The sequence below is a fragment of the Scylla paramamosain genome, chromosome 26 (genome assembly GCF_035594125.1).
Source record: "Scylla paramamosain isolate STU-SP2022 chromosome 26, ASM3559412v1, whole genome shotgun sequence".
NCBI lineage: Eukaryota > Metazoa > Arthropoda > Malacostraca > Decapoda > Portunidae > Scylla > Scylla paramamosain.
Genome location: NC_087176.1, coordinates 1778172 through 1790000, shown reverse-complemented (window position 1 = coordinate 1790000; position 11829 = coordinate 1778172). Strand labels below are relative to the sequence as shown.

The 11829-nt window shown below is 39.8% G+C and overlaps 1 long non-coding RNA gene across 5 annotated transcripts in view; it reads right to left on the bottom strand.

The window, feature by feature from the left end:
* LOC135113571 (uncharacterized) overlaps window positions 1-11829 on the bottom strand; it is a 395407-nt gene that overhangs the window by 335230 nt on the left and 48348 nt on the right. For all 5 annotated transcript variants that reach the window (XR_010274880.1, XR_010274879.1, XR_010274881.1 and 2 more), the window contains exon 2: window positions 861-905. This is a non-coding gene — a long non-coding RNA (uncharacterized LOC135113571). The remainder of the gene's footprint in view (window positions 1-860; window positions 906-11829) is intronic.

The following is an 11829-nucleotide window of genomic DNA, read 5'->3' as shown; positions in this document are numbered from 1 at the left end:
TATTAATTTTCATCTTTTATTTACCTATTTATTTGCTTTTCTCAACTTTATTTATTTTATCTATCTTCTTTTCATATTTTTTCTTACCAGAGTGCCAATCCTCATTCGTCTCTCTGAATACGTAAGTCGTCCAATAGTCTAGCTGTTTATTGTTTAATTCTTCACAACTTTATTCACTCTTTCCTTTAAATAATGTCATAGTATCGGTTACATTTATTCTTATCTCCCTGAATCTCCAACCCACCCAGCACGTAAGTACTTTCATTTCACTCAACTATTTCACTCCAAGTCAACACGACGAAGAAGCGTTTTTTTCTTATTTGATGTATTCATTCGTCAATCTGTCTTCCTGACTTGAGGGTCAATTAAAACTTTTCTCACCCTCAAGAGTCTACTTCGTGGCATCATTTTTTTCCTTGCCCCTCAAAATAAACAACTTCCCCTCTGTCCAACAAACACCACCGCCTTCAATGACCAAAAGAACGCAAACTATCCACACAACAATAAAGTTTTCCCAAAGAATTCCGGTTCGTCAAAGAAAAGGCCGCACGGGAAGCCCACAAAGTAAACATTTTAAACACAAGGCAGCCTCAAAACTAGGCAGCCTTTTGTAACTCGTCCTCAACACTCAACACACTTCACACACTCGTAAGACTTCCCTTAAACCATTCAACACCAGATAATATTTTGATGCACGAAATATTAAAAAAAAAATTTAACTATCCCTCAAACCAGTCACAACAAAACCAAGGCATATCTAACAAACGAAAACCAGTCGTCAAACCAGTCATCGCCAAACGAAAACATACCAAACAGCACTCGACAAGCACACAAAGCCCGAGCAAAATATATCTACATACCAAGGGCGGGCAGAGGCGGCGGCGGTGCAAAGCGAGGCCATGAATCTGAAATCAAGAGAAGCAAAACTGAGTGAGAGAATAAACAAAGGAGGAGGACAAAGACACGCCGAGGTTTACAATGCTTAGGAGAGAAAAGCGTACATCAAACGACTGTAAAGCCAAAGGTGTGCAGCCAAAATATTCACCTGGATTTACGATGATGCAGGGACTGGAATCCTTAGAAATAACAGTGACATCAATACTCACCAGAATTGAATGAGATAAATGAGCAGAGAGAACGAAAAAGAGAAGCAGTGTAGTTTCAAATAACTACAACATGCATGATTTATACTACAATTCCAATACTAAAATAATGACAATGATAATAACAACGATAACAATAATAAAAATAAATAACTACATAAATAAACACACTAAAAACAAACACTTTTTAAAATACATCACGAAGCTAATTTTAGAAACTAACAAAGCCTTATAGAAAAAAAAAAACACATACCTTTCTGCAAACTACTAAACTTGTACCCCATAAAAAACACACCGAGTCTGGTAATCCTTTCTACAAACCACCTGGGAGTGAAGAAAAAGGTCCAAGAATAATAAGCCTTCTAATCCCTTCCGCACACCACTCGGTACTATATATACAGGCCGGCAAACACCATTTTTCCAGCCAATCCTGAAACCTTATTACACGAGAGAGAGAGAGAGAGAGAGAGAGAGAGAGAGAGAGAGAGAGAGAGAGAGAGAGAGAGAGAGAGAGAGAGAGAGAGAGAGAGAGAGAGAGAGAGAGAGAGAGAATAAAGGTGTTTCACAGATCTATTCATAAAGGTGAACATGAATCCTCCTTGTGTGTGTGTGTGTGTGTGTGTGTGTGTGTGTGTGTGTGTGTGTGTGTGTGTGTGTGTGTGTGTGTGTGTGTGTGTGTGTGTGTGTGTGTGTTGCTATCTGTCTGTGTCTGAAACGAGATCTTCCCCCAACCTCCACCCAGCAGAGAGAGAGAGAGAGAGAGAGAGAGAGAGAGAGAGAGAGAGAGAGAGAGAGAGAGAGAGAGAGAGAGAGAGAGAGAGAGAGAGAGAGAGAGAGAGAGAGAGAGAGAGAAATTTGCATGGAAATACCGGCCACACCGACCCTCTGCTCCATTCTAGGTGTTGGCAAAGAAGTATTTCAGGGAATTTAGATCAACTTCCCAACAACTCACTTTTATTCCTTTTCTTTCTCTCTCTCTCTCTCTCTCTCTCTCTCTCTCTCTCTCTCTCTCTCTCTCTCTCTCTCTCTCTCTCTCTCTCTTTCTTTGTAAACTCCTTCAGTGAGACTCTTTTTCTCCTTGACTACACATCTACTTATGTATCTATTCATCCTTTTAACTTTTTAGCCCCTCATGTATTTTTCATCCCCTTGTAAATCTATCAGTGAAAATTTTCCTTATCTACAAATGTACTTCACTTTTCTTCTCTCCCCTTGTAAATTTATGGAGTGAAATTTTTCCTAGTCTCCCCTTATATTTGCATATCTTTTATGTATTTACCTGTTACCTCTTCAGTTTTTTTTTTCTCTTCCTTGTAAACGTAGAAACTTCTTCCGTCTTATTTGTACATCTGCTTACCTTTCCCTTTATTTGTTTACCTGGTAACTCATCCACGCAGAAAGTAAGAGAGGAAAGAGAGAAAGTTATGAAAAGGAAAGGAAAAAACGAGAAGAAAATAGTAAAAAAGAAAGGAGGAAAAAAAGACAGAGATAAATAAGAGAAAAATTATGTAAAGGAAACTAAAAAAAAAGCAAAGAATGAAAGAATGAAAGAAAAAGGAAGGAAAAAAGAAAAGGAAAGGAAAGAAAAAGAAAATCATATAACATACCAAGGGGGAAATTAGCAAGTTTTCACATTCTTTTCATTTTCAATTTCCGGAGTTTTTATTGCAGTTTTCCCAACGCGGATACGACACTAAAGGACTCTCTCTCTCTCTCTCTCTCTCTCTCTCTCTCTCTCTCTCTCTCTCTCTCTCTCTCTCTCTCTCGTATTCATATTCCCTGGTCCAGGAAAATAGGAATTGCAGTGTAAGTAAGTCTAGGAAGAAAAACGCCCGCAATATTTACACCAGATTCTGCTCTCTCTCTCTCTCTCTCTCTCTCTCTCTCTCTCTCTCTCTCTCTCTCTCTATTTTCATACCTCGTTTCTTTCCACTTTCTTTCTTTCCTACTTGTATTTTTCCTCTTCCTTCTTTACTTCTTTTTTTTTCCTTTCCATTTCTTCCTTCCTTCCTTTTTCCTTCCTGTCTTTTCCTACCTTTAATTTAAAAGAATGCAATAATAACGATTTTTTTTTTATATTCATATTTCAAACGGGATTTATTCGCATTCAATAGAAATACCTCTCCTTTTTGACCTCTAACACACACACACACACACACACACACACACACACACACACACACACACACACACACATGACTGTCCCTTAACTTAATATTTCCCTCTCATGAATAGTAAAAGAATTTTGTCCGCGCCTCTCTCTCTCTCTCTCTCTCTCTCTCTCTCTCTCTCTCTCTCTCTCTCTCTCTCTCTCTCTCTACCTCCTGTTTCCTTTTTTTCTTCTATTTTCTCTCTTCCCTTTCTTCTTACATTATTCCTCGTATTTATATTTTCCCTTCTTCTTGTCTCTCCTCTTGTTCTTCTTTCTATTTTGTTTTCTTCATCCTGTTTATTTTTTTCCTTCCTTTCCATTCATTTACTATTTCATCCTCTATCCTTCTTCCCTTTCCTTCCAATTCCTCCATTGTCTTGTTAACATCCTTTCTTTCCTCCCTCTCCTTAATTCTCTCCTCTCTCCCTTCATTCCTTCCTTCCTTCCACCTCTTTTCTTATTTCATTTCCTCTCTTCCTTCTTTACTTTGCAATTCATCCTCCTCTTCCCTTCTTTTCTCCTTCATTTTCTATATTAATTTCCATCTTCTCTCTTCTTTTTTCCTTTCATTTTCCTTTCCTCTCTCTTGTCTCCTTTCCTGTCTTCCTTCCCATCCTTTTGTCATTCTCTTCCTACACTTATATTCTTCCTTCCTCCTCTCCTTTCCTCTCTTCCTTCCCTTTCTCTTGTCCATTCCGTCTCCTCTCCTTCCCTCTCCTCTCCCTCTCCCTCTCCCTCTTTCTCCCTCTCCTCTCCCCTTCCTTTCAGTCCCCAAGTTCCACAAGTTCCCATCAAATATTGGAAGTTCATTGTATCCCCTCATATTCCCTTCTCGTTTGTTTGTTTGTTTGTTTGCTTGTTTGTTTGTTTGTCCCTATATTTGTTTACAGCTGGTGGAAAGACGGTGTTTTAGATGCATCTCAGATCCTTCCTCCTCCTCCTCCTCCTCCTCGTCGTCTTCTTCCTCTTCCTCTTCGTCTTTCTCTCCGTCTTTTTCTTTTTTTTTTCTTGTTCTGCTTTTTTTCTCTTCTGCTTCTTTTCTCTCTTCTTTCTTCTCCTGTTTTCTTTTCTTCTTGTTCTTCTTTTTGTTCCTGTTTTGTTTTATTCTTTTCTTCCTGTTTTCTTGTTCCTGTTCTTTTCTTTGTTTTCTTCTACTTCTTCCTATTCTTTTTCTTTTCCTTTTTCTTCTTAATCCTGGTCTTTTTCTTTATCATCTTCTTCTTCCTCCTCCTCCACTATCGGGATGTGACTGTCAAATATCAATGAGTCTTTCTTCTTTCCTTTGAAGGCTTTCTTTCCCTTTTTTTCTTCAATCTTTTATTTTATCAAGAATTGCCTCATTTACCTTTCATTTCTGACTCCTGTGATCTCATTCTTTTTTTCCCTCCTTGTCCTCGAGAATGAGTGGCCAATTCTCTTTTCTTCTCCCCCTCCTCCTTCTCTTCCACCTCCTTCTTCTTTTCCTCTTCGTCCTCCTCCTCCTCTTCCTCTGACAAGCTCACATTTCCAATCTTTATACGTTCAAATACTCAGGGCACTTTATCATTATGGAAGTTCTGTTATCGCGGCGCCATAAATCTTGCCTAGGCGTTAATATTGTAGAAAACCTTCGCACAGTTCCTTCAGTTAATGTGTGATTTTTCTGGAGATTAACCCTGATTTTTCTGGAGATTAACACTGATTTTTCTGGAGGTTACTCTGACTTTTCTGGAGATTACCCTGATTTTTCTGGAGATTGTTCTGATTTTTCTGGAGGTTGTTTTTATTTTTCTGGAGTTTACTGTCATTTTTCTGGAGGTTGCTGTCATTTTTCTGAAGAATGCCGTGATTTTTCTATAGGTTACCGTGATTTTTCTGGAGATTGCCTAATATTTCTGGAGTTTTCCGTCTTTTTCTTGGGAGTGACGTCATTTTCCTGGATAATACTGTGATTTTTCTGGAATTATCGTCATTTTTCTGGAGATTATAATGATTTTTCTTAGGATTACCTGATTTTTCTGGAGATTACTGGTTTTTCTGGAAATTACCGTGATTTTTCTGGAGATTACCGTACCGAGAGGAAAGGTAAGCTTGTTGTGAGATCGTTTTTTTTTCATTTATTTTTTTTCTTTAACAGCATCACGTCTCTCTCTCTCTCTCTCTCTCTCTCTCTCTCTCTCTCTCTCTCTCTCTCTCTCTCTCTCTCTCTCTCTCTGATTTCCCTTGAAGATAAACAAACGTATTGAGAGAAAAGTTTGTTGTTGTTGTACTTGTAAATTGTCTCTTTTTTCAACAGTGACAAATTCTTCGCCACAAACACAAGAGCACAAAGTCACACATTCCTTTACTGTGATATTTTACGTAAATTTTCTGAAGGTAAGCGTACTGAACAAAGAAGACCGTGTAACTACCTGTCTCTAAGCTTACCTGCAGGAAGAAACTTTACATTTGCACCTCAATCTTCACGTAAAAATAAACACAGATCATGAACTTAAAATAATTTCTAAACCCATTTACAGGAACAAGCATTACATTCACACCTCAACCTTCACATAAAAACCCAAAAAAACAAACACAAGACCATAAACTTATACCTATTCCTAAGCCCACCTACAGGAACAAGCATTACATTCACACCTTAACCTTCACATAGACAAAAAAAAAAAAAAAAAAAAAAAGAAAGAAAGAAAAATACCATGTGGAGAGAGACACCAAGATAGAAAACCTAGAGAAGAATATTCACCATCACTTTTTTCTCTCAATCCTTCCTACATGAAGTAATATTGCCTTTTACCGCCACATCCTCGCCAGGGCAAAACAAAGCCATCACCTACAAAGCAGCCACGAAATACGGCGGTGCAGGGGAGACATGAGGCACTCGTCCTGACGGTGTAATAAAGATCTTAAAAACAAACGACGCTCGTGAATCAGAGGAACCTCAACTCGATTCTCAAGTATAAATCCCACAAATAAATCGCGGTTATGAATCTTTCTTTTTAGAGAGAGAGAGAGGAGGAGGAGGAGGAGGAGGAGGAGGAGGAGGACCAATAGCAGGAGGAGGAGGAGGACCGAGAGGAGGAGGAAGAGGAGGAGGAAAAAGGAGGAGGACGAGTGGGGCCAGGTAAAAGAAATGGAGGAGGAACAGGTGAAGAAAATAGAGAAGAATTGTGGAAGGTTTTTGGAATGGGGAAATAAAAATAGGAAGGAAGAGGACGAGGACATGAACGACGACAAATATGATGAATGGGAACAGGAGGAGGAGGAGGAGGAGGAGGAGGAGGAGGAGGAGGAGGAGGAGGAGGAGGAGGAGGAGGAAGGAATACTGCAAGAATGATGGACTTAATCTAATTTGAGCTTCAACCATGTGAGAGAGAGAGAGAGAGAGAGAGAGAGAGAGAGAGAGAGAGAGAGAGAGAGAGAGAGAGAGAGAGAGAGAGAGAGAGAGAGAGAGAGAGAGAGAGAAATAAAGATAGAGTGTAGACCTCTTAGAAGTGGCGGGATGTGGAGGAAGACGTGCAGGAAGAAGTAGAGGACGTGAAGGAGACCGATAACGAGGAGGAGGAGGAGGAGGAGGAGGAGGAGGAGGAGGAGGAGGAGGAGGAGGAGGAGGAGGAGGAGGAAAAACAGACGGAAAGGGCAAGAAACACAAGGAAGATGGGAATGAAAACCGAGAGGAGGAGGAGGAGGAGGAGGAGGAGGAGGAGGAGGAGGAGGAGGAGGAGGAGGAGGAGGAGGAGGAGGAGGAGGAGGAGGAGGACTTAAGATAATGACAATAAGCCAAGTTTCCACAACAGCGGAAGATTCCATGCGACATCACTGAAAGAAAGAAAGAAACTGGAAAAAGGAAAGGAAAAAGGAAGGATTGGAGACGAGAGAAGAGAGAAATAGGATTGCCTGGAGAGAAAGAGAGCGAGAAGGAGAGAGAGAACTTGGAGGAAGGGAGGGAAGGTAAAAGCGGATGAAGGGAGGGAATAGAAAACGGGGTAAGGTAATAATACAGCTATGAGGCCAAATTTAAGGGGAAGCAGAGGGCTGGAGGGATTACTGCTATTATTTACTGACCTTGAGTTTGGCTGAGCAAGCTTAAGCACAGGTAAACTACAGGTAAATACAGTGATTAGTAGACAGGTAGACAAGTAGACAGATGGAGGGGGACAGGTAAAGACTGCTACGTACGGACACACGCACGACAGACATACAGATAGACAGACGTAAAACTGACAGATATTTGAATAAAGTGATTAGCAGAGGTAGACAGGTAGACAGACAGAAGGGACAGATAAAGACTGGTACACACGGATACAAACACACGTAGGTTGGACGCATGCGGATAGACAAAGATGAATAAATACATAAATATTGAACGGGCAGCGGATAAGCGAGCATAGTGACAAGTAGAAAGACAGTTTAAAGTGAACAGGGAAAGGGTGCTGCATAGATAAACACGTATGTAACTTAGACACACAGACAAACAAAGGTAACTACATACAGACTGGACAGAGATGGAATAGGTAAATACATCCATTAAGAGATAGGCAGGGAGGCAGATGGAGGGGACAACTAAAGACGATTACAGACATGCATAAATAAATAGAGACATACAGATGAACAGACGCAGGTACACAGAGAGACACAGGGAGAGAAAATACGAGTGAGTGTGAATAAAAGTGTGTGAATAAATGCGAGCTATAATAAATATACATACAGATAGACAGAGATATGAATAAATACGAGTAAATGCATAGAGACACCAATAGAGACTGAATGAGTGAGGAAAACGAATAAATAATTAAGTAACAAGCAAATAGAAAGCTACAGAGAGAGAGAGAGAGAGAGAGAGAGAGAGAGAGAGAGAGAGAGAGAGAGAGAGAGAGAGAGAGAGAGAGAGAGAGAGAGAGAGAGAGAGAGGATATATAAAAGATACAGAGACAGAACTCGACCAATAAAAAGCCACATCACACATACGTGACAACCAACCCTGCTCGCTTAATTAAAACTCCAATGCAAATACAGACAAACAAATAAACTAATAGGCAACACACACACACACACACACACACACACACACACACACACACACACACACACACACACACACACACACACACACACATGAACGTAAAAATCCATTAATTACACACACGCTCATGGCCGAATAATATACATTCCTTCATAAACATTTATATAAACAATGATACAAACATCAAACAGCAAACAAACAGAGAATAATTATACGACAAGTGTTTTATTGCTTATAATGGAGAGAGAGAGAGAGAGAGAGAGAGAGAGAGAGAGAGAGAGAGAGAGAGAGAGAGAGAGAGAGAGAGAGAGAGAGAGAATAATCGACAACAGATCATTAACGACCATTGTTCAACGAGAGAGTCGTTAAGTGAGGGCACAATGAGGAACAGTTAATTGCTGGCAAACCCCCACCCATCTCTCTCTCTCTCTCTCTCTCTCTCTCTCTCTCTCTCTCTCTCTCTCTCTCTCTCTCTCTCTCTCTCTCTCTCTCTGTATGTGTTTGTCAATTGCCACTCACTAATTACTTCATATGTTATAATTGTATCTACTTTGTTTCTATTAAATGTCAAGTTTTTTTTATCATTTATCATTTAATTATCTGGTGTTTCATTATTCTTATTACTTCTAGATCATTTGCATTATTTACAGCCTTCACATCTTTAATGCCTGTCTGTCTATCGTGCTATTTCTTTACCATACCACGTCTCTTCTTTCCTGCTTCATCTATCCGTTTCTTTTTGATCATATCACATTTGTTTTCTGTTTTATATGTTTCTTTTATCAAATCAAGTCTATTTTTATGTATATCTGTATTTTTCCTCATCTCATCATGTCTCTCTTTTTTCTCTATCTTATCACCGCCCCCTCTTGCTGCATATCAGTGTTTCTGGTTGTCTCTTCATCTCTGTCACTTCCCAGTCACTAAATCATTATCCACTAGTGTTTGTCTTCATACAAAGCTGTCGCGCCTCTGTCGTGTTTCCATTGTCTTAGGACCATGCGAAGTATTGCTTGGGGGAGTCTTGAGTGCTGGCAGTAGTAGTAGTAGTAGTAGTAGTAGTAGTAGTAGTAGTAGTAGTAGTAGTAGTAGTAGTAGTAGTAGTAGTAAAAATATCTAAACGACATCACTGCTACAGCATACATCACCACCATCACCACCACCTCCACCACAACAATGCCTCCATCACCACCCGCACCACCACCCGCACCACCACCACCACCACCATCAATCGACCACCTCATTAACCTGTCATTTGATGTGATTTCCTTCCACACCTGGCCATTGTGTGTGTGTGTGTGTGTGTGTGTGTGTGTGTGTGTGTGTGTGTGTGTGTGTGTGTGTGTGTGTGTGTGATATCAGAGAAAAGTGAAAATATTTAATCTGGTACTGAACATAAATCTGAGGAATAGTAAGAATTAAAACAACAACGAAAATAAAGAAAGGAAGAGAAAACCCAAGAACAGCAAGAGAAACGGGGGAAAAAATACTATCAAAAACCAACACAACACTGAACCAAAACAAAAACTATACAAAACATTTACAAAAAGGAAGCAACACAACACAAGAGCATACGGGGCTGGAGAAGAAAAAGATCAACACAAGACAGCGAGGCAGCAACTGAGACACGACAAGCAAGTTCGTTCCGTCACTGAGCAAAATTCCAGCACCGAAACTCTAGGGACCAAATCACCCACGTTTCACTAACTTTTGGCGAAGACTGCCTTAGAGAAGAGACACTCAGGCATTAACCTCAACTGGTGTTCTCCTTCACGCTAACAAACCTTAACTTCTAATGCAGAATCAGCCCTCCAGACAATGCCTCTGCCTCCTCTACACTTCAGGAGTTCCCACAGACGGAAAGCAGCGACACCTTCCTGCGCCTCTCGAAGTGAAAGTTGGAGGAGTAGAAACATGAAAGACATACAAGAGAATGAGAAATGATACGTACGATAAGAAGGAAGAGAAAACGAAAATGAAGGAAGGAAGAAAGAAAAAGGAAGGAAGGAACTAAGGTAAGGACATAAGGAGGATAGAAAAAAATGTATGCAAGAGAAAAACGGATGAAGGAGAAAGTGCAGGATAAAGGAAAAAGAAAATCATGTGAACGAAAACGGCACAGGATAAGAAAAGAAGAGAATAAAGTATAAAGGAGAGAGGGGCAAGGAAATGCACGCGCGAGTGAGAGGATGAGAAAGAGAAGATGTAGGACAAGGAGAAAGAAAACCATGAGAACGAAAATAACATGAGAGAAAGAAAAGAAAATAAAATAGGATAGGGATAAGGAAAAGCATGGACAAGTGGAAGAAGAGGAGAACACATGTAGGGTGATAACAACAGGGAAAGAAAAACGTGAGGAAACAGGAAATGACAAAAAAAATCACCTGAAACAAAAAGGATAAGAAAAGAGACGTAGAGAAGAAGGAGAAGGAAAAGAAGAGCAGTGATGAGGTAAAAAATAAACTGACAGATGAGGCGGAGGAGAGGAATGAAATGGAGGAGAAAAAATAATGGAAGCGGAGGAAACACACAGAAAAGGATAAATGGGAAAGAATCAACGTGGAGGAAGAAATGGATTTGAGGACTGAAGGAAGAAGGTGAGGGGTAAAATAAAAGGAAAAAAATAACTAGAAAAAAAATAATGGAAGCAGAGGAAACACAGAAAAGGATAAATGAGGAGGAATCAACGAGGAGTAAGAAAGGAACGTGAGGACTCAAGGGAGGAGATGAGGAATAAAAAGAAAGATTAAAAAAAAAAGAAACAATATTTAAATCATCCTTCAATTTCCTAGAAGCTGAAGAAGAGAAACAGAAAACGAGGAAAAACTTACGAAAGAACTTGTAGCCTTGAACATCTCTTAACCCTACTTAGACTGGGAGAACAAAAGGGAAAACTACGAGGGGGAAACTAATAGGGGAGTTTATTTCCATTCCCTTCCCGGGTCTTTAAATTTTTCCCAGGAGAGGAGAGAGTAAAATAAAGGAGGAGTTTATTTGTATTCCCTTTCCGGAACTTTAAATTCCCTCAGGGGCCATAACCCGAGACAGGATCATCCCTTAACACACTGCACATAAAACTCTACCATCATAAATAACTACTGTTCTCAATTTATTCTTTCCCAAACACTACAGTCCTTAGGCTCCTTTGTCTTTCCACTGTACATTCATTCAAGTTTAGTGTTCCTTTAATTCTACCGTCCCTTATGTCTTACCATCCATTAATACTACTCCTCTTAAGCATAACTGTCCATTAATCTTATTACTTAACCCTAATTATCCAGTATTCCCATTAGTCTTAATCCTAACTACCCATTACTCCTACTATTCCTAATACTATCAATTAACCCTACTATTCTTAAGACCAACCATCCATTAACTGTTATTTTAAGTCAAACTACCCAATTTCCTACTATTATTAACCCTTTTACCGCGATATCCAATAATTAGCAGCAAAAGTAGTGTGCAAGGTGTTTAAAGCACCGATGATAATTGAAATAGATTGAATGAATAGATTTTCCAGAGAGTAGCTATTAAAGGGTTTGGATGTGACTGCGAGACCAAAGTGAACGTGTGAG